General features: G+C 42.9%; 23 non-coding genes across 23 annotated transcripts; all 23 read right to left on the bottom strand.

The window, feature by feature from the left end:
- Positions 1–96: 96 nt before the first annotated feature.
- On the bottom strand, positions 97–184 carry trnah-gug (transfer RNA histidin (anticodon GUG)). The gene is given in 2 exon segments: positions 97–132; positions 148–184. It is a non-coding gene; the product is annotated as a tRNA-His (tRNA).
- Positions 185–277: 93 nt separating this feature from the next.
- On the bottom strand, positions 278–365 carry trnay-gua (transfer RNA tyrosine (anticodon GUA)). Its single transcript is given in 2 exon segments — positions 278–313; positions 329–365. It is a non-coding gene; the product is annotated as a tRNA-Tyr (tRNA).
- Positions 366–3,102: 2,737 nt separating this feature from the next.
- Positions 3,103–3,190, bottom strand: trnay-gua (transfer RNA tyrosine (anticodon GUA)). Its single transcript is given in 2 exon segments — positions 3,103–3,138; positions 3,154–3,190. It is a non-coding gene; the product is annotated as a tRNA-Tyr (tRNA).
- A 1,010-nt stretch (positions 3,191–4,200) lies between these two features.
- On the bottom strand, positions 4,201–4,288 carry trnay-gua (transfer RNA tyrosine (anticodon GUA)). Its single transcript is given in 2 exon segments — positions 4,201–4,236; positions 4,252–4,288. It is a non-coding gene; the product is annotated as a tRNA-Tyr (tRNA).
- Positions 4,289–4,744: 456 nt separating this feature from the next.
- Positions 4,745–4,832, bottom strand: trnay-gua (transfer RNA tyrosine (anticodon GUA)). Its single transcript is given in 2 exon segments — positions 4,745–4,780; positions 4,796–4,832. It is a non-coding gene; the product is annotated as a tRNA-Tyr (tRNA).
- Positions 4,833–5,842: 1,010 nt separating this feature from the next.
- On the bottom strand, positions 5,843–5,930 carry trnay-gua (transfer RNA tyrosine (anticodon GUA)). The gene is given in 2 exon segments: positions 5,843–5,878; positions 5,894–5,930. It is a non-coding gene; the product is annotated as a tRNA-Tyr (tRNA).
- An 813-nt stretch (positions 5,931–6,743) lies between these two features.
- trnay-gua (transfer RNA tyrosine (anticodon GUA)) lies at positions 6,744–6,831 on the bottom strand. The gene is given in 2 exon segments: positions 6,744–6,779; positions 6,795–6,831. It is a non-coding gene; the product is annotated as a tRNA-Tyr (tRNA).
- A 1,487-nt stretch (positions 6,832–8,318) lies between these two features.
- trnay-gua (transfer RNA tyrosine (anticodon GUA)) lies at positions 8,319–8,406 on the bottom strand. Its single transcript is given in 2 exon segments — positions 8,319–8,354; positions 8,370–8,406. It is a non-coding gene; the product is annotated as a tRNA-Tyr (tRNA).
- A 3,083-nt stretch (positions 8,407–11,489) lies between these two features.
- Positions 11,490–11,577, bottom strand: trnay-gua (transfer RNA tyrosine (anticodon GUA)). Its single transcript is given in 2 exon segments — positions 11,490–11,525; positions 11,541–11,577. It is a non-coding gene; the product is annotated as a tRNA-Tyr (tRNA).
- Positions 11,578–11,915: 338 nt separating this feature from the next.
- Positions 11,916–12,003, bottom strand: trnay-gua (transfer RNA tyrosine (anticodon GUA)). Its single transcript is given in 2 exon segments — positions 11,916–11,951; positions 11,967–12,003. It is a non-coding gene; the product is annotated as a tRNA-Tyr (tRNA).
- A 700-nt stretch (positions 12,004–12,703) lies between these two features.
- On the bottom strand, positions 12,704–12,791 carry trnay-gua (transfer RNA tyrosine (anticodon GUA)). Its single transcript is given in 2 exon segments — positions 12,704–12,739; positions 12,755–12,791. It is a non-coding gene; the product is annotated as a tRNA-Tyr (tRNA).
- Positions 12,792–19,631: 6,840 nt separating this feature from the next.
- trnay-gua (transfer RNA tyrosine (anticodon GUA)) lies at positions 19,632–19,719 on the bottom strand. The gene is given in 2 exon segments: positions 19,632–19,667; positions 19,683–19,719. It is a non-coding gene; the product is annotated as a tRNA-Tyr (tRNA).
- Positions 19,720–19,993: 274 nt separating this feature from the next.
- trnac-gca (transfer RNA cysteine (anticodon GCA)) lies at positions 19,994–20,081 on the bottom strand. The gene is given in 2 exon segments: positions 19,994–20,029; positions 20,045–20,081. It is a non-coding gene; the product is annotated as a tRNA-Cys (tRNA).
- Positions 20,082–20,716: 635 nt separating this feature from the next.
- On the bottom strand, positions 20,717–20,804 carry trnac-gca (transfer RNA cysteine (anticodon GCA)). The gene is given in 2 exon segments: positions 20,717–20,752; positions 20,768–20,804. It is a non-coding gene; the product is annotated as a tRNA-Cys (tRNA).
- Positions 20,805–21,439: 635 nt separating this feature from the next.
- On the bottom strand, positions 21,440–21,527 carry trnay-gua (transfer RNA tyrosine (anticodon GUA)). The gene is given in 2 exon segments: positions 21,440–21,475; positions 21,491–21,527. It is a non-coding gene; the product is annotated as a tRNA-Tyr (tRNA).
- Positions 21,528–21,684: 157 nt separating this feature from the next.
- Positions 21,685–21,772, bottom strand: trnay-gua (transfer RNA tyrosine (anticodon GUA)). The gene is given in 2 exon segments: positions 21,685–21,720; positions 21,736–21,772. It is a non-coding gene; the product is annotated as a tRNA-Tyr (tRNA).
- A 93-nt stretch (positions 21,773–21,865) lies between these two features.
- On the bottom strand, positions 21,866–21,953 carry trnac-gca (transfer RNA cysteine (anticodon GCA)). The gene is given in 2 exon segments: positions 21,866–21,901; positions 21,917–21,953. It is a non-coding gene; the product is annotated as a tRNA-Cys (tRNA).
- A 93-nt stretch (positions 21,954–22,046) lies between these two features.
- Positions 22,047–22,134, bottom strand: trnay-gua (transfer RNA tyrosine (anticodon GUA)). Its single transcript is given in 2 exon segments — positions 22,047–22,082; positions 22,098–22,134. It is a non-coding gene; the product is annotated as a tRNA-Tyr (tRNA).
- Positions 22,135–22,769: 635 nt separating this feature from the next.
- trnac-gca (transfer RNA cysteine (anticodon GCA)) lies at positions 22,770–22,857 on the bottom strand. The gene is given in 2 exon segments: positions 22,770–22,805; positions 22,821–22,857. It is a non-coding gene; the product is annotated as a tRNA-Cys (tRNA).
- A 635-nt stretch (positions 22,858–23,492) lies between these two features.
- On the bottom strand, positions 23,493–23,580 carry trnay-gua (transfer RNA tyrosine (anticodon GUA)). Its single transcript is given in 2 exon segments — positions 23,493–23,528; positions 23,544–23,580. It is a non-coding gene; the product is annotated as a tRNA-Tyr (tRNA).
- A 157-nt stretch (positions 23,581–23,737) lies between these two features.
- trnay-gua (transfer RNA tyrosine (anticodon GUA)) lies at positions 23,738–23,825 on the bottom strand. The gene is given in 2 exon segments: positions 23,738–23,773; positions 23,789–23,825. It is a non-coding gene; the product is annotated as a tRNA-Tyr (tRNA).
- Positions 23,826–23,918: 93 nt separating this feature from the next.
- On the bottom strand, positions 23,919–24,006 carry trnac-gca (transfer RNA cysteine (anticodon GCA)). Its single transcript is given in 2 exon segments — positions 23,919–23,954; positions 23,970–24,006. It is a non-coding gene; the product is annotated as a tRNA-Cys (tRNA).
- Positions 24,007–24,099: 93 nt separating this feature from the next.
- On the bottom strand, positions 24,100–24,187 carry trnay-gua (transfer RNA tyrosine (anticodon GUA)). The gene is given in 2 exon segments: positions 24,100–24,135; positions 24,151–24,187. It is a non-coding gene; the product is annotated as a tRNA-Tyr (tRNA).
- Positions 24,188–24,699: the final 512 nt, after the last annotated feature.

Genomic DNA, 24,699 nt, shown 5'->3' with positions numbered 1-24,699 from the left:
AGGTTAGTGTGTCTTCTCAAGAACATCTGAGGAATGAATTAGCCACAAATCTTTTTATTTGCTATTATTGATTAAGATTGGGAATTCTCCAAAAACTCCTTCGAGCCGGATTTGAAACAGCGACCTAAGGATTTCAACAGAGACCTTCCACAGTCCTCCGCTCTACCAACTGAGCTATCGAAGGTTGCCTTATCTTCTCAAGAACATCTGAGGAATGAATTAGCCACAAATCTTTTTATTTGCTATTATTGATTAAGATTGGGAATTCTCCAAAAACTCCTTCGAGCCGGATTTGAAACAGCGACCTAAGGATTTCAACAGAGACCTTCTACAGTCCTCCGCTCTACCAACTGAGCTATCGAAGGTTGCCTTATCTTCTCAAGAACATCTGAGGAATGAATTAGCCATGAATCTTTTTATTTCCTATTATTGATTAAGATTGGGAATTCTCCAAAAACTCCTTAGAGCCGGAGTCGAACCAACGACCTAAAAATATCAACTGAGACCTTCTACAGTCCTCCTTCTACCAACTGAGCTATCGAAGGTTGCTGTGTATACTCAAGAACATCTGAGGAATGAATTAGCCACAAATCTTTTTACTTCCTATTATTGATTAAGATTGGGATTTCTCCAAAAACTCCATCGAGCCGGATTTGAACAAGCGACCTAAAGATTTCAACAGAGACCTTGAGTTGGAGAAATTTATTTTTATTTCTAATTATTGATTAAGATTGGGAATTCTCCAAAAACTCCTTCGAACCGGATTGAAACAGCGACCTCAGGATTTCAAGTAAAACCTTCTACAGTTCTCCGCTCTACCAACTGAGCTATCGAAGGTTGCTGTGTCTTATCAAGAACATCTGAGGAATGAATTAGCCACAAATCTTTTTATTTCCTATTATTGATTGAGATTGGGAATTCTCCAAAAACTCCTTTGAACCGGAGTTGAACCAGCGACCTAAGGATTTCAACAGAGACCTTCTACAGTCCTCCTTCTACCAACTGAGCTAGCGAGGGTTGCTGTGTCTTCTCAAGAACATCTGAGGAATAAATTAGCCACAAATCTTTTTATTTCCTATTATTGATTGAGATTGGGAATTCTCCAAAAACTCCTTCAAACCGGAGTTGAAACAGCGACCACAGGATTTCAACTAAAACCTTCTACAGTTCTCCGCTCTACCAACTGAGCTATCGAAGGTTGCTGTGTCTTCTCAAGAACATCTGAGGAATGAATTAGCCACAAATATTTGTATTTGCTATTATTGATTAAGATTGGGAATTCTCCAAAAACTTCTTCGAGTCGGATTTGAACCAGCGACCTAAGGATTTCAACAGAGACCTTCTACAGTGACCTTCTACAGTCCTCCGCTCTACCAACTGAGGTATCGAAGGTTGCCTTATCTTCTCAAGAACATCTGAGGAATGAATTAGCCACAAATCTTTTTATTTCCTATTATTAAGATTGGGAATTCTCCAAAAACTCCATCGAGCCGGAATTGAACCAGCGACCTAAAGATTTCAACAGAGACCTTGAGTTAGAGAAATTTATTTTTATTTCCTATTATTGATTAAGATTGGGAATTCTCCAAAAACTCCTTTGAACCGGAGTTGAACCAGCGACCTAAGGATTTCAACAGAGACCTTCTACAGTGCTCCTTCGACCAACTGAGCTATCGAAGGTTGCTGTGTCTTCTCAAGAACATCTGAGGAATGAATTAGCAACAAATCTTTTTATTTCCTTTTTGTGATTAAGATTGGTAATTCTCCAAAAACTCCTTCGAGCCGGAGTCGAACCAGCAACCTAAGGAGTTCAGATGAGATCTTCTACAGTCCTCCGCTCTACCAACTGGGCTATCGAAGGATGCTGTGTCTTCTCAAGAACATCTGAGGAATGAATTAGCCACAAATCTTTTTATTTCCTATTATTGATTAAGATTGGGAATTCTCCAAAAACTCCTTCAAACCGGAGTTGAAACAGAGACCTCAGGATTTCAACTAAAACCTTCTACAGTTCTCCGCTCTACCAACTGAGCTATCGAAGGTTGCTGTATCTTCTCAAGAACATCTGAGGAATGAATTAGCCACGAATCTTTTTATTTCGTATTATTGATTAAGATTGGGAATTCTCCAAAAACTCCTTCGAACCGGAGTTGAAACAGCGACCTCAGGATTTCAACCAAAACCTTCTACAGTCCTCCACTCTACCAACTGAGCTATCGAAGGTTGCTGTGTCTTATCAAGAACATCTGAGGAATGAATTAGCCACAAATATTTGTATTTCCTATTATTGATCAAGATTGGGAATTCCCCAAAAACTCCTTTGAGCCGGATTTGAACCAGCGACCTAAGGATTTCAACAGAGACCTTCTACAGTCCTCCTTCTACCAACTGAGCTAGCGAAGGTTGCTGTGGCTTCTCAAGAACATCTGAGGAATGAATTAGCCACAAATCTTTTTATTTCCTATTATTGATTAAGATTGGGAATTCTCCAAAAACTCCTTCAAACCGGAGTTGAAACAGCGACCACAGGATTTCAACTAGAACCTTCTACAGTTCTCCGCTCAACCAACTGAGCTATCGAAGGTTGCTGTGTCTTCTCAAGAACATCTGAGGAATGAATTAGCCACAAATATTTGTATTTCCTATTATTGATTAAGATTGGGAATTCTCCAAAATCTCCTTCGAGCCGGATTTGAACCAGCGACCTAAGGATTTCAACAGAGACCTTTTACAGTCCTCCGCTGTACCAACTTAGCAATCGAAGGTTGCTGTGTCTTGTCAAGAACATCTGAGGAATGCGGATAACAAAGTATAACTCGTCAACAAGCAACTGTGAAATTTTTAAATTTGTATATTTCGATGAGTTGGAGAAATGTATTTTTATTTCCTATATGTGATTAAGATTGGGAATTCCCCAAAAACTCCTTCAAGCCGGAGTCGAACCAACGACCTAAGAATACCAACTGAGACCTTCTACAGTCCTCCTTCTACCAACTGAGCTATCGAAGGTTAGTGTGTCATCTCAAGAACATCTGAGGAATGAATTAGCCACAAATCTTTTTATTTGCTATTATTGATTAAGATTGGGAATTCTCCAAAAACTCCTTCGAGCCGGATTTGAACCAGCGACCTAAGGATTTCAACAGAGACCTTCTACAGTCCTCCGCTCTACCAACTGAGCTATCGAAGGTTGCCTTATCTTCTCAAGAACATCTGAGGAATGAATTAGCCACGAATCTTTTTATTTCCTATTATTGATTAAGATTGGGAATTCTCCAAAAACTCCTCCAAGCCGGAGTCGAACTAATAACCTAAGGATTTCAGATGAGACCTTCTGCAGTCCTCCGCTCTACCAACTGAGCTATCAAAGGTTGCTGTGTCTTCTCAAGAACATCTGAGGAATGAATTAGCCACAAATCTTTTTAATTCCTATTATTGATTAAGATTGGGGGCGGCACGGTGGCTGACTGGTTAGCACGACCGCCTCCCAGTGCAAAGGTTGTGAGATCAAGTCCAGGCTTCGGCCTTCCTGGGTGGAGTTTGCATGTTCTCCCCGTACTTGTGTGGGTTTTCTCCGGGTACTCCGGTTTCCTCCCACATTCCAAAAACATGCATGGCAGGTGAATTGGACACTCCAAATTGTCCATAGGTGTGATTGTGAGTATGGTTGTTCATCTCTGTGTGCCCTGCGATTGGCTGGCAACCAGTTCAGGGTGTACCCCGCCTACTGCCCGAAGCCAGCTGGAATAGGCTCCAGCAACCCCTGCGACCCTTGTGAGGACAAGCGGTACAGAAAATGGATGGATGGATGGATTAAGATTGGGAATTCTCCAAAAACTCCTTCAAACCGGAGTTGAAACAGCGACCACAGGATTTCAACTAAAACCTTCTACAGTTCTCCGCTCTACCAACTGAGCTATCAAAGGTTGCTGTGTCTTTTCAAGAACATCTCAGGAATGAATTAGCCATTAATCTTTTTATTTCGTATTATTGATTAAGATTGGGAATTCTCCAAAAACTCCTTCGAACCGGAGTTGAAACAGCGACCTCAGGATTTCAACCAAAACCTTCTACAGTCCTCCACTCTACCAACTTAGCTATCGAAGGTTGCTGTGTCTTATCAAGAACATCTGAGGAATGAATTAGCCACAAATGTTTTTATTTCCTATTATTGATTAATATTGGGAATTCCCCAAAAACTCCTTTGAGCCGGATTTGAACCAGCGACCTAAGGATTTCAACAGAGACCTTCTACAGTCCTCCGCTCTACCAACTGAGCTATCGAAGGTTGCCTTGTCTTCTCAAGAACATCTGAGGAATGAATTAGCCACGAATCTTTTTATTTCCTATTATTGATTAAGATTGGGAATTCTCCAAAAACTCCTTAGAGCCGGATTTGAACCAGCGACCGAAGGATTTCAACAGAGACCTTCTACAGTCCTTCTTCTACCAACTGAGCTATCGAAGGTTGCTGTGTCTTCTCAAGAACATCTGAGGAATGAATTAGCCACAAATCTTTTTATTTCCTATTATTGATTAAGATTGGGAATTCTCAAAAAAAACTCCTTCAAGCCGGATTTGAACCAGCGACCGAAGGATTTCAACAGAGACCTTCTACAGTCCTCCACTCTACCAACTGAGCTTTCGAAGGTTAGTGTGTCTTCTCAAGAACATCTGAGGAATGAATTAGCCACAAATCTTTTTATTTGCTATTATTGATTAAGATTTGGAATTCTCCAAAAACTCATTCAAGCCGGATTTGAACCAGCGACCTAAGGATTTCAACAGAGACCTTCTACAGTCCTCCGCTCTACCAACTGAGCTATCGAAGGTTGCCTTATCTTCTCAAGAACATCTGAGGAATGAATTAGCCACGAATCTTTTTATTTCCTATTATTGATTAAGATTGGGAATTCTCCAAAAACTCCTCCAAGCCGGAGTCGAACTAATAACCTAAGGATTTCAGATGAGACCTTCTGCAGTCCTCCGCTCTACCAACTGAGCTATCAAAGGTTGCTGTGTCTTCTCAAGAACATCTGAGGAATGAATTAGCCACAAATCTTTTTATTTCCTATTATTGATTAAGATTGGGGGCGGCACGGTGGCTGACTGGTTAGCACGACCGCCTCCCAGTGCAAAGGTTGTGAGATCAAATCCAGGCTTCGGCCTTCCTGGGTGGAGTTTGCATGTTCTCCCCGTACTTGTGTGGGTTTTCTCCGGGTACTCCGGTTTCCTCCCACATTCCAAAAACATGCATGGCAGGTGAATTGGACACTCCAAATTGTCCATAGGTGTGATTGTGAGTATGGTTGTTCATCTCTGTGTGCCCTGCGATTGGCTGGCAACCAGTTCAGGGTGTACCCCGCCTACTGCCCAAAGCCAGCTGGAATAGGCTCCAGCAACCCCTGCGACCCTTGTGAGGACAAGCGGTACAGAAAATGGATGGATGGATGGATTAAGATTGGGAATTCTCCAAAAACTCCTTCGAACCGGAGTTGAAACAGCGACCACAGGATTTCAACTAAAACCTTCTACAGTTCTCCGCTCTACCAACTGAGCTATCAAAGGTTGCTGTGTCTTTTCAAGAACATCTCAGGAATGAATTAGCCATTAATCTTTTTATTTCGTATTATTGATTAAGATTGGGAATTCTCCAAAAACTCCTTCGAACCGGAGTTGAAACAGCGACCTCAGGATTTCAACCAAAACCTTCTACAGTCCTCCACTCTACCAACTTAGCTATCGAAGGTTGCTGTGTCTTATCAAGAACATCTGAGGAATGAATTAGCCACAAATGTTTTTATTTCCTATTATTGATTAAGATTGGGAATTCCCCAAAAACTCCTTTGAGCCGGATTTGAACCAGCGACCTAAGGATTTCAACAGAGACCTTCTACAGTCCTCCGCTCTACCAACTGAGCTATCGAAGGTTGCCTTGTCTTCTCAAGAACATCTGAGGAATGAATTAGCCACGAATCTTTTTATTTCCTATTATTGATTAAGATTGGGAATTCTCCAAAAACTCCTTAGAGCCGGATTTGAACCAGCGACCGAAGGATTTCAACAGAGACCTTCTACAGTCCTTCTTCTACCAACTGAGCTATCGAAGGTTGCTGTGTCTTCTCAAGAACATCTGAGGAATGAATTAGCCACAAATCTTTTTATTTCCTATTATTGATTAAGATTGGGAATTCTCAAAAAAAACTCCTTCAAGCCGGATTTGAACCAGCGACCGAAGGATTTCAACAGAGACCTTCTACAGTCCTCCACTCTACCAACTGAGCTTTCGAAGGTTAGTGTGTCTTCTCAAGAACATCTGAGGAATGAATTAGCCACAAATCTTTTTATTTGCTATTATTGATTAAGATTTGGAATTCTCCAAAAACTCATTCGAGCCGGATTTGAACCAGCGACCTTAGGATTTCAACAGAGACCTTCTACAGTCAACCGCTCTACCAACTGAGCTATCGAAGGTTGCCTTGTCTTCTCAAGAACATCTGAGGAATGGGGATAACAAAATATAACTCATCAAGGAGCAACTGTGACATTTTTAATTTTGTATATTTAGATGAGTTGGAGAAATGTATTTTTATTTCCTATTATTGATTAAGATTGGGAATTCTCCAAAAACTCCATCGAGCCGGATTTGAACCAGCGACCTAAAGATTTCAACAGAGACCTTGAGTTGGAGAAATTTATTTGTATTTCCTATTATTGATTAAGATTGGGAATTCTCCAAACACTCCTTCGAACCGGATTTGAACCAGCGACCTAAGGATTTCAACCAAAATCTTCTACAGACCTCCGCTCTACCAACTGAGCTATCGAAGGTTGCTGTGTCTTATCAAGAACATCTGAGGAATGGGGATAACAAAGTATAACTCGTCAAGGAGCAACGGTGACATTTTTAATTTTGTATATTTAGATGAGTTGGAGAAATGTATTTTTATTTCCTATATGTGATTAAGATTGGAAATTCTCCAAAAACTCCTTCAAGCCGGAGTCGAACCAACGACCTAAGAGTATTAGCTGAGACCTTCTACAGTCCTTCTTCTACCAACTGAGCTATCGAAAGTTGCTGTGTCTTCTCAAAAACATCTGAGGAATGAATTAACCACAAATCTTTTTATTTCCTATTATTGATTAAGATTGGGAATTCTCAAAAAAACTCCTTCAAGCCGGATTTGAACCAGCGACCGAAGGATTTCAACAGAAACCTTCTACAGTCCTCCGCTCTACCAACTGAGCTTTCGAAGGCTGCCTTATCTTCTCAAGAACATCTGAGGAATGAATTATCCACAAATCTTTTTATTTCCTATCATTGATTAAGATTGGGAATTCTCCATAAACTCCTTAGTGCCGGAGTTGAACCAGCGACCTAAGGATTTCAACCAAAACCTTCTACAGTCCTCCGCTCCACCAACTGAGCTATCGAAGGTTGCTGTGCCTTATCAAGAACATCTGAGGAATGAATAAGCCACAAATCTTTTTATTTCCTATTATTGATTAAGATTGGGAATTCTCCAAAAACTCCATCGAGCCAGAGTCTAACCAGCGACCTAAGGATTTCAGATGAGACCTTCTGCATTCCTCCGCTTTACCAACTGAGCTATCAAAGGTTGCCTTATGTTCTCAAGAACATCTGAGGAATGAATTAGCCACGAATCTTTTTATTTCCTATTATTGATTAAGATTGGGAATTCTCCAAAAACTCCTTCGAACCGGAGTTGAAACAGCGACCTCAGGATTTCAACTAAAACCTTCTACAGTCCTCCGCTCTACCAACTGAGCTATCGAAGGTTGCTGTGTCTTCTCAAGAACATCTGAGGAATGAATTAGCCACGAATCTTTTTATTTCCTATTATTGATTAAGATTGGGAATTCTCCAAAAACTCCTTCGAACCGGAGTTGAAACAGCGACCTCAGGATTTCAACTAAAACCTTCTTCAGTTCTCCGCCCTACCAACTGAGCTATCGAAGGTTGCTGTATCTTCTCAAGAACATCTGAGGAATTAATTAGCCACGAATCTTTTTATTTCCTATTATTGATTAAGATTGGGAATTCTCCAAAAACTCCTTCGAACCGGAGTTGAAACAGCGACCTCAGGATTTCAACTAAAACCTTCTACAGTCCTCTTTCTACCAACTGAGCTATCGAAGGTTGCTGTGTCTTATCAAGAACATCTGTGGAATGGGGATAACAAAGTATAACTCGTCAAGGAGCATCTGTGACATTTTTAATTTTGTATATTTAGATGAGTTGGAGAAATGTATTTTTATTTCCTATTTGTGATTAAGATTGGGAATTCTCCAAAATCTCCTTCGAGCCGGATTTGAACCAGCGACCTAAGGATTTCAACAGAGACCTTTTACAGTCCTCCGCTGTACCAACTTAGCTATCGAAGGTTGCTGTGTCTTATCAAGAACATCTGAGGAATGCGGATTTACAAAGTATAACTCGTCAACAAGCAACTGTGAAATTTTTAAATTTGTATATTTCGATGAGTTGGAGAAATGTATTTTTATTTCCTATATGTGATTAAGATTGGGAATTCTCCAAAAACTCCTACAAGCCGGAGTGGAACCAACGACCTAAGAATATCAACTGAGACCTTCTACAGTCCTCCTTCTACCAACTGAGCTATCGAAGGTTGCTGTGTCTTCTCAAGAACATCTGAGGAATGAATTAGCCACAAATCTTTTTATTTCCTATTATTTATTAAGATTGGGAATTCTCCAAAAACTCCTTCGAGCCGGAGTTGAACCAGCAACCTAAGGATTTCAACAGAGACCTTCTACAGTGCTCCTTCGACCAACTGAGCTATCGAAGGTTGATGTGTCTTCTCAAGAACATCTGAGGAATAAATTCGCCACAAATCTTTTTATTTCCTATTATTGATTAAGATTGGGAATTCTCCAAAAACTCCTTCGAACCGGAGTTGAAACAGCGACCTCAGGATTTCAACTAAAACCTTCTACAGTTCTCCGCTCTACCAACTGAACTATCGAAGGTTGCTGTATCTTCTCAAGAACATCTGAGGAATGAATTAGCCACGAATCTTTTTATTTCCTTTTTTTTATTTTATTTTTTTTATTTTTTTTAATTTATTTTTATTTATTTTTTTCTCTTAAGAGCTCAGTATTGTTCATTCGGAAATGTCATCATCATTGCTCTTTTTTTTTTTTTTTTAAATATATATATAGTTATATATACATATATATACATACATATATATATATATATATATACATACATACATACATACATATATATATATATATTTTTTTGTGTGTGTGGGTGAGTATGTGTATGTGCGTGCGTGCGTGCGTGCGTGCGTGCGTGTGTGTATTTGTTAGCTCACCAGAAAACCTATTAGAAAAAAATCTCATACCGTTCACCTAAATCGAACACCAGGAGACCCGAGGGGACCGAAGAAAACCAAGGAAGGTGAAATCCAGCACCAACCAGACACCCCCCACCAGAACTCCTCCCCAGCCCAAGAAACATCCAGACCCCAACAAATCCAAAAAACATAAAATCAGGGAGGCCTCAAGAGACCAACGGAGAGACCGAGAAAAGGAAGGAAGGACAGACGAAGCCGCGTGAGATCCGCAGACACCAGCCTCCACCAATTCAATAACCTGAGGAGGAAACAGATTGTGTCTGAGTTTCGGTAGATGCTGGTGTGGTGGATCTGGCATGCATGAAAATCTCCACCAGAGAGGGGAGCCGTCGATCCCCGCCGGAACAGAGCAAGCGCAACACCTCAGGGCCCCCCAGGCCGCGGCAGCGCCAAAGGACGACCCCCGGGCCCCACCAGGGCCACCGGCCGGAGAGCAAACCCAGGAGCAGGAGCGCCCCCCGCCCCAACACGGCCCGCGCCCCCGGCCCAACGCAGCAGGACGGGGCACTGCAGGCCCACCAGGCACCCCACCGGCCTCCAACCCCCCCCCCCCCACGACCCCCCGCCCCCCATCCACCCCCGCCACCCAGCCCAACCCAGCCCCCCGGATACTGGGTCCCGCCCGAGGTGTCAGGACGCCCACCGGAGCGGGGCGGGCACGACACCAAACCCCAGCCACCCCCGCCGGCCCCCATAGCACCGAGACCCGGGCCATGGATGGAGCCCCCGGCCCAGGGGAGGGGAAGGAAGGCGTACCGGGGAAGGGGAAGGGAGGAGGGAAGGGGACGACAAGAAGGGCAGGGGGCAGCGGCAGGGACGCAAGGAGAGGGGGAGAGGAGGAGGAAGGGCGACGAGGGAGAGGGGACAGGGAGGCGGAGGACGGGCGGGGAGAGGCGAGGAGGGAGAGGCAGCAAGGGGGAGGAAGGGGGAGGGGAGAGGGAACCACCGGGCACCCCGGCGGCCCACGGGCCCCGAACCGCGTCGCCGGGCCCAGAGCGACGGACCGCGCCGGAACGGCGCCGCCCCCGACACCAGGGAAAGCCCCGCAACGCAGCACCCCCCAAGAGACCCAGGGAACGGCCAAGACGCAGCCGCCACCTAGCAGCCAACAGAGGGGCAGACCCGCCCACTCCCCGCCAGGGGGGACAGCACCCACAGAATTAACCCACTGGCATGCCGTGAATCCGAATATCAACCCCTGGTGCCCATCGGAGGTGAATCCGCTCGATCCCGCTGGCAGCAGCCGGGTTCCTGACTATAGAAACACAACCATTAGTTACAAATTGCCTAATACAGAAACATCAATGCAAGTTATAACGCTGCTGTGGCTCTCGCTAACAGGCAGAATTAAAATCCAAGTTTAGGTTAAAAAATTCTATATACGTAGACCATGTTTCTTTAAATTTTGACATTTGGTTTTTATTTGAGGCAGATATTTTTTCCATTAAAATATGATTTATGAGGAGGTTAGACCATTGGTCGATATTCAAAGTTTGTTTATTTTTCCAGTTAACAAGAATTGTTTTTTTTGCGATAGTAAGGGCTACAAGTATAGATTGAAATTGTTTATGTGGTAAGTCAATTGTTGTTAAGTCACCTAGCAAACACAAGTTTGGAGAGAACGGTATCCTACAGTCCAAGACAGCGGAAAGTTTTTCTAAGACTTTAGTCCAGAAACACATAACCGGAGTACATAACCATAAAGCATGAAAATAAGTGTCTGTAGTGTTTTGTAAACACTGGAGACAAATGTCGGAGTCTGAGAGTCCCATTTTCTTCATCATATATTGAGTAATGTATGTTCTGTGAATAATTTTATATTGGATAAGTTGTAAATTTGTGTGTTTTGTTTTTGAATCTTTTTATTTCCTATTATTGATTAAGATTGGGAATTCTCCAAAAACTCCTTAGAGCCGGAGTTGAACCAGCGACCTACGGATTTCAACCAACACCTTCTACAGTCCTCCGCTCTACCAACTGAGCTATCGAAGGTTGCTGTGTCTTATCAAGAACATCTGAGGAATGAATTAGCCACAAATCTTTTTATTTCCTATTATTGATTAAGATTGGGAATTCCCCAAAAACTCTTTCGAGCCAGATTTGAACCAGCGACCTAAGGATTTCAACAGAGACCTTCTACAGTCCTCCGCTCTACCAACTGAGCTATCGAAGGTTGCTGTGTCTTATCAAGAACATCTGAGGAATGGGGATAAACAAGTATAACTCGTCAAGGAGCATCTGTGACATTTTTAATTTTGTATATTTCGATGAGTTGGAGAAATATATTTTTATTTCCTATTTGTAATTAAGATTGGGAATTCTCCAAAAACTCCTTTGAGGCGGGGTCGAACCAGGGACCTAAGGATTTCAAATGAGACCTTCTGCAGTCCTCCGCTCTACCAACTGAGCTATCGAAGGTTGCTGTGTCTTCTCAAGAACATCTGAGGAATGAATTCGCCACAAATCTTTTTATTTCCTTTATGTGATTAAGATTGGGAATTCTCCAAAAACTCCTTCGAGCCGGATTTGAACCAGCGACCTAAGGATTTCAACAGAGACCTTTTACAGTCCTCCGCTCGACCAACTGAGCTATCAAAGGTTGCTGTATCTTCTCAAGAACATCTGAGGAATGAATTAGCCACAAATCTTTTTATTTCCTATTATTGATTAAAATTGGGAATTCTCCAAAAACTCCTTCGAACCGGAGTTGAAACAGCGACCTCAGGATTTCAACTAAAACCTTCTACAGTTCTCCGCTCTACCAACTGAACTATCGAAGGTTGCTGTATCTTCTCAAGAACATCTGAGGAATGAATTAGCCACGAATCTTTTTATTTCCTATTATTGATTAAGATTGGGAATTCTCCAAAAACTCCTTAGAGCCGGAGTTGAACCAGCGACCTAAGGATTTCAACCAAAACCTTCTACAGTACTCCGCTCTACCAACTGAGCTATCGAAGGTTGCTGTGTCTTATCAAGAACATCTGAGGAATGGGGATAAACAAGTATAACTCGTCAAGGAGCATCTGTGACATTTTTAATTTTGTATATTTCGATGAGTTGGAGAAATATATTTTTATTTCCTATTTGTAATTAAGATTGGGAATTCTCCAAAAACTCCTTTGAGGCGGGGTCGAACCAGGGACCTAAGGATTTCAAATGAGACCTTCTGCAGTCCTCCGCTCTACCAACTGAGCTATCGAAGGTTGCTGTGTCTTCTCAAGAACATCTGAGGAATGAATTCGCCACAAATCTTTTTATTTCCTTTATGTGATTAAGATTGGGAATTCTCCAAAAACTCCTTCGAGCCGGATTTGAACCAGCGACCTAAGGATTTCAACAGAGACCTTTTACAGTCCTCCGCTCGACCAACTGAGCTATCAAAGGTTGCTGTATCTTCTCAAGAACATCTGAGGAATGAATTAGCCACAAATCTTTTTATTTCCTATTATTGATTAAAATTGGGAATTCTCCAAAAACTCCTTCGAACCGGAGTTGAAACAGCGACCTCAGGATTTCAACTAAAACCTTCTACAGTTCTCCGCTCTACCAACTGAACTATCGAAGGTTGCTGTATCTTCTCAAGAACATCTGAGGAATGAATTAGCCACGAATCTTTTTATTTCCTATTATTGATTAAGATTGGGAATTCTCCAAAAACTCCTTAGAGCCGGAGTTGAACCAGCGACCTACGGATTTCAACCAAAACCTTCTACAGTCCTCCGCTCTACCAACTGAGTTATCGAAGGTTGCTGTCTCTTATCAAGATAATCTGAGGAATGAATTAGCCACAAATCTTTTTATTTCTTATTATTGATTAAGATTGGGAATTCCCCAAAAATGTCTTCGAACCAGATTTGAACCAGCGACCTAAGGATTTCAACAGAGACCTTCTACAGTCCTCCGCTCTACCAACTGAGCTATCGAAGGTTGCTGTGTCTTATCAAGAACATCTGAGGAATGGGGATAACAAAGTATAACTCGTCAAGGAGCATCTGTGACATTTTTAATTTTGTATATTTCGATGAGTTGGAGAAATATATTTTTATTTCCTATTTGTAATTAAGATTGGGAGTTCTCCAAAAACTCCATCGAGCCGGAGTCTAACCAGCGACCTAAAGATTTCAGATGAGACCTTCTGCAGTCCTCCACTCTAACAAATGAGCTATCGAAGGTTGCTGTGTCTTCTCAAGAACATCTGAGGAATGAATTAGCCACAAATCTTTTTATTTCCTATTATTGATTAAGATTGGGAATTCTCCAAAAACTCCTTCGAGCCGGATTTGAACCAGCGACCTAAGGATTTCAACAGAGACCTTCTTTTTTTTTTTTTTTTTCTAAAGAGCTCAGTATTGTTCATTCGGAAATGTCATCATCATTGCTCTTTATTTTTATTTAATTTTTTTTTGTTATTATTATTATTATTTTTATTTTTTGTGTCTGTGTGGGTGAGAATGTGTATGTGCGTGCGTGCGTGCGTGCGTGTGTGCGTGCGTGCGTGCGTGTATTTGTTAGCTCACCAAAAAAAACTATTAGAAAAAATCTCATACCGTTCACCTAAACCGAACACCGCCGTCAGGAGACCCGAGGGGACCGAAGAAAACCAAGGAAGGTGAAATCCAGCACCGACCAGACACCCCCCACCAGAACTCCTCCCCAGCCCAAGAAACATCCAGACCCCAACAAATCCAAAAAACATAAAATCAGGGAGGCCTCAAGAGACCGAAGGAGAGACCGAGAAAAGGAAGGAAGGACAGACGAAGCCGAGTGAGATCCACAGACACCAGCCTCCACCGATTTAATGACCTGAGGAGGAAACAGATTGTGTCTGAGTTTCGGTAGATGCTGGTGTGGTGGATCTGGCATGCATGAAAATCTCCACCAAAGAGGGGAGCCGTCGACCCCTGCCGGAACAGAGCAAGCGCAACACCTCAGGGCCCCCCAGGCCGCGGCAGCGCCAAAGGACGACCCCCGGGCCCCGCCAGGGCCACCGGCCGAAGAGCAAACTCAGGAGCAGGAGCGCCCCCCGCCCCAACACGGCCCGCGTCCCCGACCCAACGCAGCAGAACGGGGCACTGCAGGCCCGCCAGGCACCCCACCGGCCCCCAACCCCCGCACCCACCACGACCCCCCGCCCCCCATCCACCCTCGCCACCCACCCCAACCCAGCCCAGCCGCCCCCAGGTCCCCAATCCCCCAGACACCCCCCCACCCCGCAACCCCCACCACCGCCCCCCCCCCAACAAAGCCGCCCCCCCCGACCCCACCCCGACCAACCGGAAGCCCCCCAACCCCCGACCCCCAGCCCCCGGGGACCACCCGCACCCAGGCACCGGCGCCGAAGAGGGGCCGGACAGCGGAGCGGAGAGGGCAGCCGCGCCCACCCCACCCCCCGCCGTGTGGAGGGACGGAACACCAGGGGCAGAAGGGGGAGATGGGGGCACCGGAGGGCGGCCGACACCCCCGAACGCCAGGCCCAGCGGGGGAAGGCCCCGGTCGTCACCCCAGCGTTCTTTGTGAAAGTTAACCCCTGTTACTGAGTCCGCCAGCTCGCCGACTGGCGAACTCTACCCCTAAACCGTGAATGTGACCCCACCCAGTGTATATACAAGTGTGTGTGTGTGGTGCATTAAAATTAGGAGCAGGTGAACCGGAGCCGAGGGAAATGATATTCCCACGCTCCGATCCACCCGCCTCCCAAGCATGTTACTGAGTGTATGTGGTACATTACAAAAAAAATAGATAGGGCGGGGGGGGGCACGGACAGGGGACCGCAGCACTGCTCTATACTGCGGCCCCCAGCCGCTGGCACCCCCACAAGCCCCCCCCCCCCAAGTTGTGTGGTGTATTAAAATTGGAGGGGAGTTGTAGGGTGAAGACGGTGTTTCCACCCTACCCCACCCCCCAAAGTGTGTTATGTGCCCTATATGTCTATAAAAGTGTATTGTGCAAACCTAGTGTAGTGAGTTAAGAGGAGCGACCAGCGGGGCCCTCCCCAACCGGGCGGGGGCAGGAGGCACACCGGCCCACCAAGCCCCCACCCACCCCACCGGGACCCCGGCGGGCATATGGGACCCGTCCGGCGTGGCGATAGGGCTCGCCCCCCGGATACTGGGTCCCGCCCGAGGTGCCAAGACGCCCACTGGAGCGGGGCGGGCACGACATCAAACCCCAGCCACCCCGCCGGCCCCCGTAGCACCGAGACCCGGGCCATGGATGGAGCCCCCGGCCCAGGGGAGGGGAAGGAAGGCGTACCGGGGAGGGGGAAGGGAGGGGGGAAGGAGACGACAAGAAGGGCAGGGGGCAGCGGCAGGGCCGCAGAGAAAGGGGGAGAGGAGGAAGAAGGGTGACGAGGGAGAAGGGACAGGGAGGCGGAGGACGGGCGGGGAGAGGCGAGGAGGGAGAGGCAGCAAGGGGGAGGAAGGGGGAGGGGAGAGGGAACCACCGGGCACCCCGGCGGTCCACAGGCCCCGAATCGCGTCGCCGGGCCCAGAGCGACGGACCGCGCCGGAACGGCGCCGCCCCCGACACCAGGGAAAGCCCCGCAACGCAGCACCCCCCAAGAGACCCAGGGAACGGCCAAGACGCAGCCGCCACCCAGCAGCCAACAGAGGGTCAGACCCGCCCACGCCCAGCCAGGGGGGACAGCACTCACAGAATTAACCCACTGGCATGCCGTGAATCCGAATATCAACCCCAGGTGCCCATCGGAGGCAAATCCGCTCGATCCCGCTGGCAGCAGCCGGGTTCCTGACTATAGAAACACAACCATTAGTTACAAATTGCGAAATACAGAAACATCAATGCAAGTTATAACGCTGCTGTGGCTCTCGCTAACAGGCAGAATTGAGATCCAAGTTTAGGTTAAAAAAAATTCTATACGTAGACCATGTTTCTTTAAATTTTGACATTTGGTTTTTATTTGAGGCAGATATTTTTTCCATTAAAATATGATTTATGAGGAGGTTAGACCATTGGTCGATATTCAAAGTTTGTTTATTTTTCCAGTTAACAAGAATTGTTTTTTTTGCGATAGTAAGGGCTACAAGTATAGATTGAAATTGTTTATGTGGTAAGTCAGTTGTTGTTAAGTCACCTAGCAAACACAAGTTTGGAGAGAACGGTATCCTACAGTCCAAGACAGCGGAAAGTTTTTCTAAGACTTTAGTCCAGAAACACATAACCGGAGTACATAACCATAAAGCATGAAAATAAGTGTCTGTAGTGTTTTGTAAACACTGGAGACAAATGTCGGAGTCTGAGAGTCCCATTTTCTTCATCATATATTGAGTAATGTATGTTCTGTGAATAATTTTATATTGGATAAGTTGTAAATTTGTGTGTTTTGTCATTTTAAAAACATTTTCACAAACTTGAATCCAAAAGACAGATTCCGGAGCTATAGACAAGTCTGTTTCCCATTTTGAGATGGGTAAAGACGTTTTATCAGTATATGAAAGTAACTTATATATTTTTGAGAGTTTTTTTGTTGTTGTCGGAGAAAGCTTGGTAATATCTTTAGCTAAAACAGGCGGTTGGAGCGTACCCTGGAGTGTTGGAATTTGTTTCTTTATCATACTTTTAACTTGCAAATAATGTAAAAAGTTTCCGTTTTTTATTTTATATTTTTGGAGCAAGGATGTATATGATATAAACATATTATCTGAGAAGAGATGGTGGAGATGTGTAATTCCTTTCTGCTCCCACACATTCAAATAAAACGATTGGTTGTTAATTTGAAAGTCGGGGTTATGCCATAGGGGAGAAAGCCCGCTGGGCTCCACTTTGGCTTTTGTCATTTCTAGTGCCTTCCACCAGGCAGTCAGGGTGGCGGAAATCATTGGATTTTTAAAGCAGTTATGGCGCTTAATCGATGTTGTAATAAAGAGTAAATCTAGGAGTCTGAGGTTATTACAATCCTTCTGTTCTAGTTCCAGCCAACAGTTAGTATCTCTATTGGGTTGTGCCCATAAAATAATATATTGTAGCTGGTTGGCTATATAATAGTGCATAAAATTTGGTGCCTCTAGACCTCCTTTGGATTTATTTTTCTGAAGAGTAGATAGAATAATCTTTGCTTCTTCTTTTTTTTCCAGTAAAATTTTGTAACGGCTGAGTCCAACAACTGGAACCAGTTAGCCGTAGGTTTAAATGGAATCATTGAGAAAAAATAGTTTATTTTGGGTAAAACTTTCATTTTAATAGTGGCTATTCGTCCTATTAGAGAAATAGGAAGATTATTCCAGCGCTCCAAGTCACTATAAATGCTATCCAGAAGTGGAGTGAAATTTAAATTAACTAAATCAGTTAATTTAGGTGAGATTTTTATGCCTAAGTATTTTAAATTACCTATAGGAAATGAGTAGTATGGGTCCTGGCTTGCAGGGTTCCATGAATTTTCTGTAATAGGTAGAAGTGTTGATTTTGTCCAGTTAATAGAATAGTCTGATAACTGTGAGAATTTAGTTATTAAGTTAAATACTTCCCCTAATGAAATAGCAGGCTTTTCTAAATAAAGTAAAATATCATCGGCATATAGATTAATTTTATGTTCTGTTACCCCAGAGTGAATTCCTTGAATCATTCTTTCCTGGCGTATGGCTAATGCAAGCGGTTCAATAAATATTGCAAATAATAAAGGCGACAGTGGGCATCCCTGTCTTGTGCCTCTCTGTAGAGTAAAACTCTTAGATATAATCCCATTAGTAGTAACAGTAGCTTTAGGAGAATCATATAATACTGACACCCAGTGAATAAATGACTTCCCAAAGCCAAATTTATTTAAAACAGCAAAGAGGAAGGACCAGTTAACTTTATCAAAAGCTTTTTCTGCATCCAATGATATAATAACTGCCTTTTTATCATGCCGCTGTGACATACTAATAAGGTTAAAGAGCCTTCTAATATTATTAGTAGAGTGACGCTCTTTAATAAAGCCTGTTTGGTCGCTATGAATGATTGTCGGGATTACTGTTTCTAATCTAGATGTAAAAGCCTTAGTGATAATTTTAATATCAGTGTTAATTAGTGAAATCGGACGGTAACTTGATGGAAGGGTGGGGTCTTTTTCTGGCTTTAATAAAAGTTTAATTGCTGCTGTATTCATGTGTGGGCGTATGTGACCATTAGTTTTAATTTCTGTTACTACTCTTAAGAATAGTGGAGCAAGCATTGACCAGAAGTGCTTTAAAAATATAGCCGGATAACCAGATAACCAGATAACCTTCAGAGACCTTCTACAGTCCTCGTAGACATTTTTAAATTTGTATATTTCGATGAGTTGGAGAAATGTATTTTTATTTCCTAAATGTGATTAAGATTGGGAATTCTCCAAAAACTTCTTCAAGGCGGAGTCGAACCAACGACCTAAGAATATCAACTGAGACCTTCTACAGTCCTCCTTCTACCAACTGAGCTATCGAAGGTTGCTGTGTCTTCTCAAGAACATCTGAGGAATGAATTAGCCACAAATCTTTTTATTTCCTATTATTGATTAAGATTGGGAATTCTCCAAAAACTCCTTAGAGCCTGAGTTGAACCAGCGACCTAAGGACTTCAACCAAAACCTTCTACAGTCCTCCGCTCCACCAACTGAGCTATCGAAGGTTGCTGTGTATTATCAAGAACAACTGAGGAATGAATAAGCCACAAATCTTTTTATTTCCTATTATTGATTAAGATTGGGCATTCTCCAAAAACTCCATTGAGCCGGATTTGAACCAGCGACCTAAAGATTTCAACAGAGACCTTGAGTTGGAGAAATTTATTTTTATTTCCTATTATTGATTAAGATTGGGAATTCTCCAAAAACTCCTTCTAGCCGGATTTGAACCAGCGACCTAAGGATTTCTGCTGAGACATTCTACAGTCCTCCGCTCTCCCAACTGAGCTATCGAAGGTTGTTGTGTCTTATCAAGAACATCTGAGGAATGGGGATAACAAAGTATAACGCTTCAAGGAGCAACTGTGACATTTTTAATTTTGTATATTTAGATGAGTTGGAGAAATGTATTTTTATTTCCTATATGTGATTAAGATTGGGAATTCTCCAAAAACTCGGAGTCGAACCAACGACCTAAGAATATCAGCTGAGACCTTCTACAGTCCTCCTTCTACCAACTGAGCTATCGAAGGTTGCTGTGTCTTCTCAAGAACATCTGAGGAATGAATTAGCCACAAATCTTTTTATTTCCTATTATTGATTAAGATTGGGAATTCTCCAAAAACTCCTTCGAGCCGGATTTGAACCAGCGACCTAAAGATTTCAACAGAGACCTTCTACAGTCCTCCGCTCTACCAACTGAGCTATCGAAGGTTGCTTTATCTTCTCAAGAACATCTGAGGAATGAATTAGCCACGAATCTTTTTATTTCCTATTATTGATTAAGATTGGGAATTCTCCAAAAACTCCTTAGAGCCGGAGTTGAACCAGCGACCTAAGGATTTCAACCAAAACCTTCAACAGTCCTCCACTCCACCAACTGAGCTATCGAAGGTTGCCTTATCTTCTCAAGAACATCTGAGGAATGAATTAGCCACGAATCTTTTCATTTCCAGTTATTGATTAAGATTGGGAATTCTCCCAAAACTCCTTAGAGCCAGAGTCGAACCAGCGACCTAAGGATTTCAGATGAGACCTTCTGCAGTCCTCCGCTCTACCAACTGAGCTATCGAAGGTTGCTGTGTCTTCTCAAGAACATCTGTGGAATGAATTAGCCACAAATCTTTTTATTTCCTATTATTGATTAAGATTGGGAATTCTCCAAAAACTCTTTCGAGCCTGATTTGAACCAGCATCCTAAGGATTTTAACCAAGACCTTCTACAGTGCTTCGTTCTACCAACTGGGCTATCAAATGTTGCTTTGTCTTCTCAAGAACATCTGAGGAATGAATTAGCCACAAATCTTTTTATTTCCTATTATTGATTAAGATTGGGAATTCCCCAAAAACTCCTTCGAGCCGGATTTGAACCAGCGACCTAAGGATTTCAACAGAGACCTTCTACAGTCCTCCTTCTACCAACTGAGCTATCGAAGGTTGCTGTGTCTTCTCAAGAACATCTGAGAAATGAATTAGCCACAAATCTTTTTATTTCCTTTTTGTGATTAAGATTGGTAATTCTCCAAAAACTCCTTCGAGCCAGAGTCGAACCAGTGACCTAAGGATTGCAGATGAGACCTTCTACAGTTCTCCTCTCTACCAACTGAGCTATCGAAGGTTGCTGTGTCTACTCAAGAACATCTGAGGAATGAATTAGCCACGAATCTTTTCATTTCCAGTTATTGATTAAGATTGGGAATTCTCCCAAAACTCCTTAGAGCCAGAGTCGAACCAGCGACCTAAGGATTTCAGATGAGACCTGCTGCAGTCCTCCGCTCTACCAACTGAGCTATCGAAGGTTGCTGTGTCTTCTCAAGAACATCTGTGGAATGAATTAGCCACAAATCTTTTTATTTCCTATTATTGATTAAGATTGGGAATTCTCCAAAAACTCTTTCGAGCCTGATTTGAACCAGCATCCTAAGGATTTTAACCAAGACCTTCTACAGTGCTTCGTTCTACCAACTGGGCTATCGAATGTTGCTTAGTCTTCTCAAGAACATTTGAGGAATGAATTAGCCACAAATCTTTTTATTTCCTATTATTGATTAAGATTGGGAATTCCCCAAAAACTCCTTCGAGCCGGATTTGAACCAGCGACCTAAGGATTTCAATAGAGACCTTCTACAGTCCTCCTTCTACCAACTGAGCTATCGAAGGTTGCTGTGTCTTCTCAAGAACATCTGAGAAATGAATTAGCCACAAATCTTTTTATTTCCTTTTTGTGATTAAGATTGGTAATTCTCCAAAAACTCCTTCGAGCCAGAGTCGAACCAGTGACCTAAGGATTGCAGATGAGACCTTCTACAGTTCTCCTCTCTACCAACTGAGCTATCGAAGGTTGCTGAGCCTTCTCAAGAACATCTGAGGAATGAATTAGCCACAAATATTTGTATTTGCTATTATTGATTAAGATTGGGAATTCTCCAAAATCTCCTTCGAGCCGGATTTGAACCAGCGACCTAAGGATTTCAACAGAGACCTTTTACAGTCCTCCGCTGTACCAACTTAGCTATCGAAGGTTGCTGTGTCTTATCAAGAACATCTGAGGAATGCGGATAACAAAGTATAACTCGTCAAGAAGCAACTGTGACATTTTTAATTTTGAATATTTAGATGAGTTGGAGAAATGTATTTTTATTTCCTTTATGTGATTAAGATTAAGAATTCTCCAAAAACTCCTTCGAGCCGGAGTTGAACCAGCGACCTAAGGATTTCAACCAAAACCTTCTACAGTCCTTCGCTCTACCAACTGAGCTATCGAAGGTTGCTGTATCTTCTCAAGAACATCTGAGGAATGAATTAGCCACGAATCTTTTTATTTCCTATTATTAATTAAAATTGGGAATTCTCCAAAAACTCCTTCGAGCCAGAGTCGAACCAGCGACCTAAGGATTTCAGATGAGACCTTCTGCAGTCCTCCGCTCTACCAACTGAGCTATCGAAGGTTGCTGTGTCTTATCATGAACATCTGAGGAATGAATTAGCCACAAATCTTTTTATTTCCTATTATTGATTAAGATTGGGAATTCTCCAAAAACTCCTTCAAACCGGAGTTGAACCAGCGACCTAAGGATTTCAACCAAAACCTTCTACAGTCCTCCGCTCTACCAACTGAGCTATCGAAGGTTGCTGTGTCGTATCATGAACGTCTGAGAAATGAATTGGCCACAAATCTTTTTATTTCCTATTATTTATTAAGATTGGGAATTCTCCAAAAACTCTTTCGAGCCTGATTTGAACCAGCATCCTAAGGATTTTAACTGAGACCTTCTACAGTGCTTCGTACTACCAACTGGGCTATCGAATGTTGCTTTGTCTTCTCAAGAACATCTGAGGAATGAATTAGCCACAAATCTTTTTATTTCCTATTATTGATTAAGATTGGGAATTCCCCAAAAACTCCTTCGAGCCAGATTTGAACCAGCGACCTAAGGATTTCAACAGAGACCTTCTACAGTCCTCCTTCTACCAACTGAGCTATCGAAGGTTGCTGTGTCTTCTCAAGAACATCTGAGAAATGAATTAGCCACAAATCTTTTTATTTCCTTTTTGTGATTAAGATTGGTAATTCTCCAAAAACTCCTTCGAGCCAGAGTCGAACCAGTGACCTAAGGATTGCAGATGAGACCTTCTACAGTTCTCCTCTCTACCAACTGAGCTATCGAAGGTTGCTGTGTCTACTCAAGAACATCTGAGGAATGAATTAGCCACGAATCTTTTCATTTCCAGTTATTGATTAAGATTGGGAATTCTCCCAAAACTCCTTAGAGCCAGAGTCGAACCAGCGACCTAAGGATTTCAGATGAGACCTGCTGCAGTCCTCCGCTCTACCAACTGAGCTATCGAAGGTTGCTGTGTCTTCTCAAGAACATCTGTGGAATGAATTAGCCACAAATCTTTTTATTTCCTTTTATTGATTAAGATTGGGAATTCTCCAAAAACTCTTTCGAGCCTGATTTGAACCAGCATCCTAAGGATTTTAACCAAGACCTTCTACAGTGCTTCGTTCTACCAACTGGGCTATCGAATGTTGCTTTGTCTTCTCAAGAACATCTGAGGAATGAATTAGCCACAAATCTTTTTATTTCCTATTATTGATTAAGATTGGGAATTCCCCAAAAACTCCTTCGAGCCGGATTTGAACCAGCGACCTAAGGATTTCAATAGAGACCTTCTACAGTCCTCCTTCTACCAACTGAGCTATCGAAGGTTGCTGTGTCTTCTCAAGAACATCTGAGAAATGAATTAGCCACAAATCTTTTTATTTCCTTTTTGTGATTAAGATTGGTAATTCTCCAAAAACTCCTTCGAGCCAGAGTCGAACCAGTGACCTAAGGATTGCAGATAAGACCTTCTACAGTTCTCCTCTCTACCAACTGAGCTATCGAAGGTTGCTGAGCCTTCTCAAGAACATCTGAGGAATGAATTAGCCACAAATATTTGTATTTGCTATTATTGATTAAGATTGGGAATTCTCCAAAATCTCCTTCGAGCCGGATTTGAACCAGCGACCTAAGGATTTCAACAGAGACCTTTTACAGTCCTCCGCTGTACCAACTTAGCTATCGAAGGTTGCTGTGTCTTATCAAGAACATCTGAGGAATGCGGATAACAAAGTATAACTCGTCAAGAAGCAACTGTGACATTTTTAATTTTGAATATTTAGATGAGTTGGAGAAATGTATTTTTATTTCCTTTATGTGATTAAGATTAAGAATTCTCCAAAAACTCCTTCGAGCCGGAGTTGAACCAGCGACCTAAGGATTTCAACCAAAACCTTCTACAGTCCTACGCTCTACCAACTGAGCTATCGAAGGTTGCTGTATCTTCTCAAGAACATCTGAGGAATGAATTAGCCACGAATCTTTTTATTTCCTATTATTAATTAAAATTGGGAATTCTCCAAAAACTCCTTCGAGCCAGAGTCGAACCAGCGACCTAAGGATTTCAGATGAGACCTTCTGCAGTCCTCCGCTCTACCAACTGAGCTATCGAAGGTTGCTGTGTCTTATCATGAACATCTGAGGAATGAATTAGCCACAAATCTTTTTATTTCCTATTATTGATTAAGATTGGGAATTCTCCAAAAACTCCTTCAAACCGGAGTTGAACCAGCGACCTAAGGATTTCAACCAAAACCTTCTACAGTCCTCCGCTCTACCAACTGAGCTATCGAAGGTTGCTGTGTCGTATCATGAACGTCTGAGAAATGAATTGGCCACAAATCTTTTTATTTCCTATTATTTATTAAGATTGGGAATTCTCCAAAAACTCTTTCGAGCCTGATTTGAACCATTATCCTAAGGATTTTAACTGAGACCTTCTACAGTGCTTCGTACTACCAACTGGGCTATCGAATGTTGCTTTGTCTTCTCAAGAACATCTGAGGAATGAATTAGCCACAAATCTTTTTATTTCCTATTATTGATTAAGATTGGGAATTCCCCAAAAACTCCTTCGAGCCGGATTTGAACCAGCGACCTAAGGATTTCAACAGAGACCTTCTACAGTCCTCCTTCTACCAACTGAGCTATCGAAGGTTGCTGTGTCTTCTCAAGAACATCTGAGAAATGAATTAGCCACAAATCTTTTTATTTCCTTTTTGTGATTAAGATTGGTAATTCTCCAAAAACTCCTTCGAGCCAGAGTCGAACCAGTGACCTAAGGATTGCAGATGAGACCTTCTACAGT

This window comes from Leptonotus elevatus, chromosome 1 (assembly GCF_054856555.1).
Source record: "Leptonotus elevatus isolate MCC_2025b chromosome 1, RoL_Lele_1.0, whole genome shotgun sequence".
Taxonomy (NCBI): Eukaryota; Metazoa; Chordata; class Actinopteri; order Syngnathiformes; family Syngnathidae; genus Leptonotus; species Leptonotus elevatus.
This window is presented reverse-complemented; position numbering and strand designations above follow the sequence as displayed.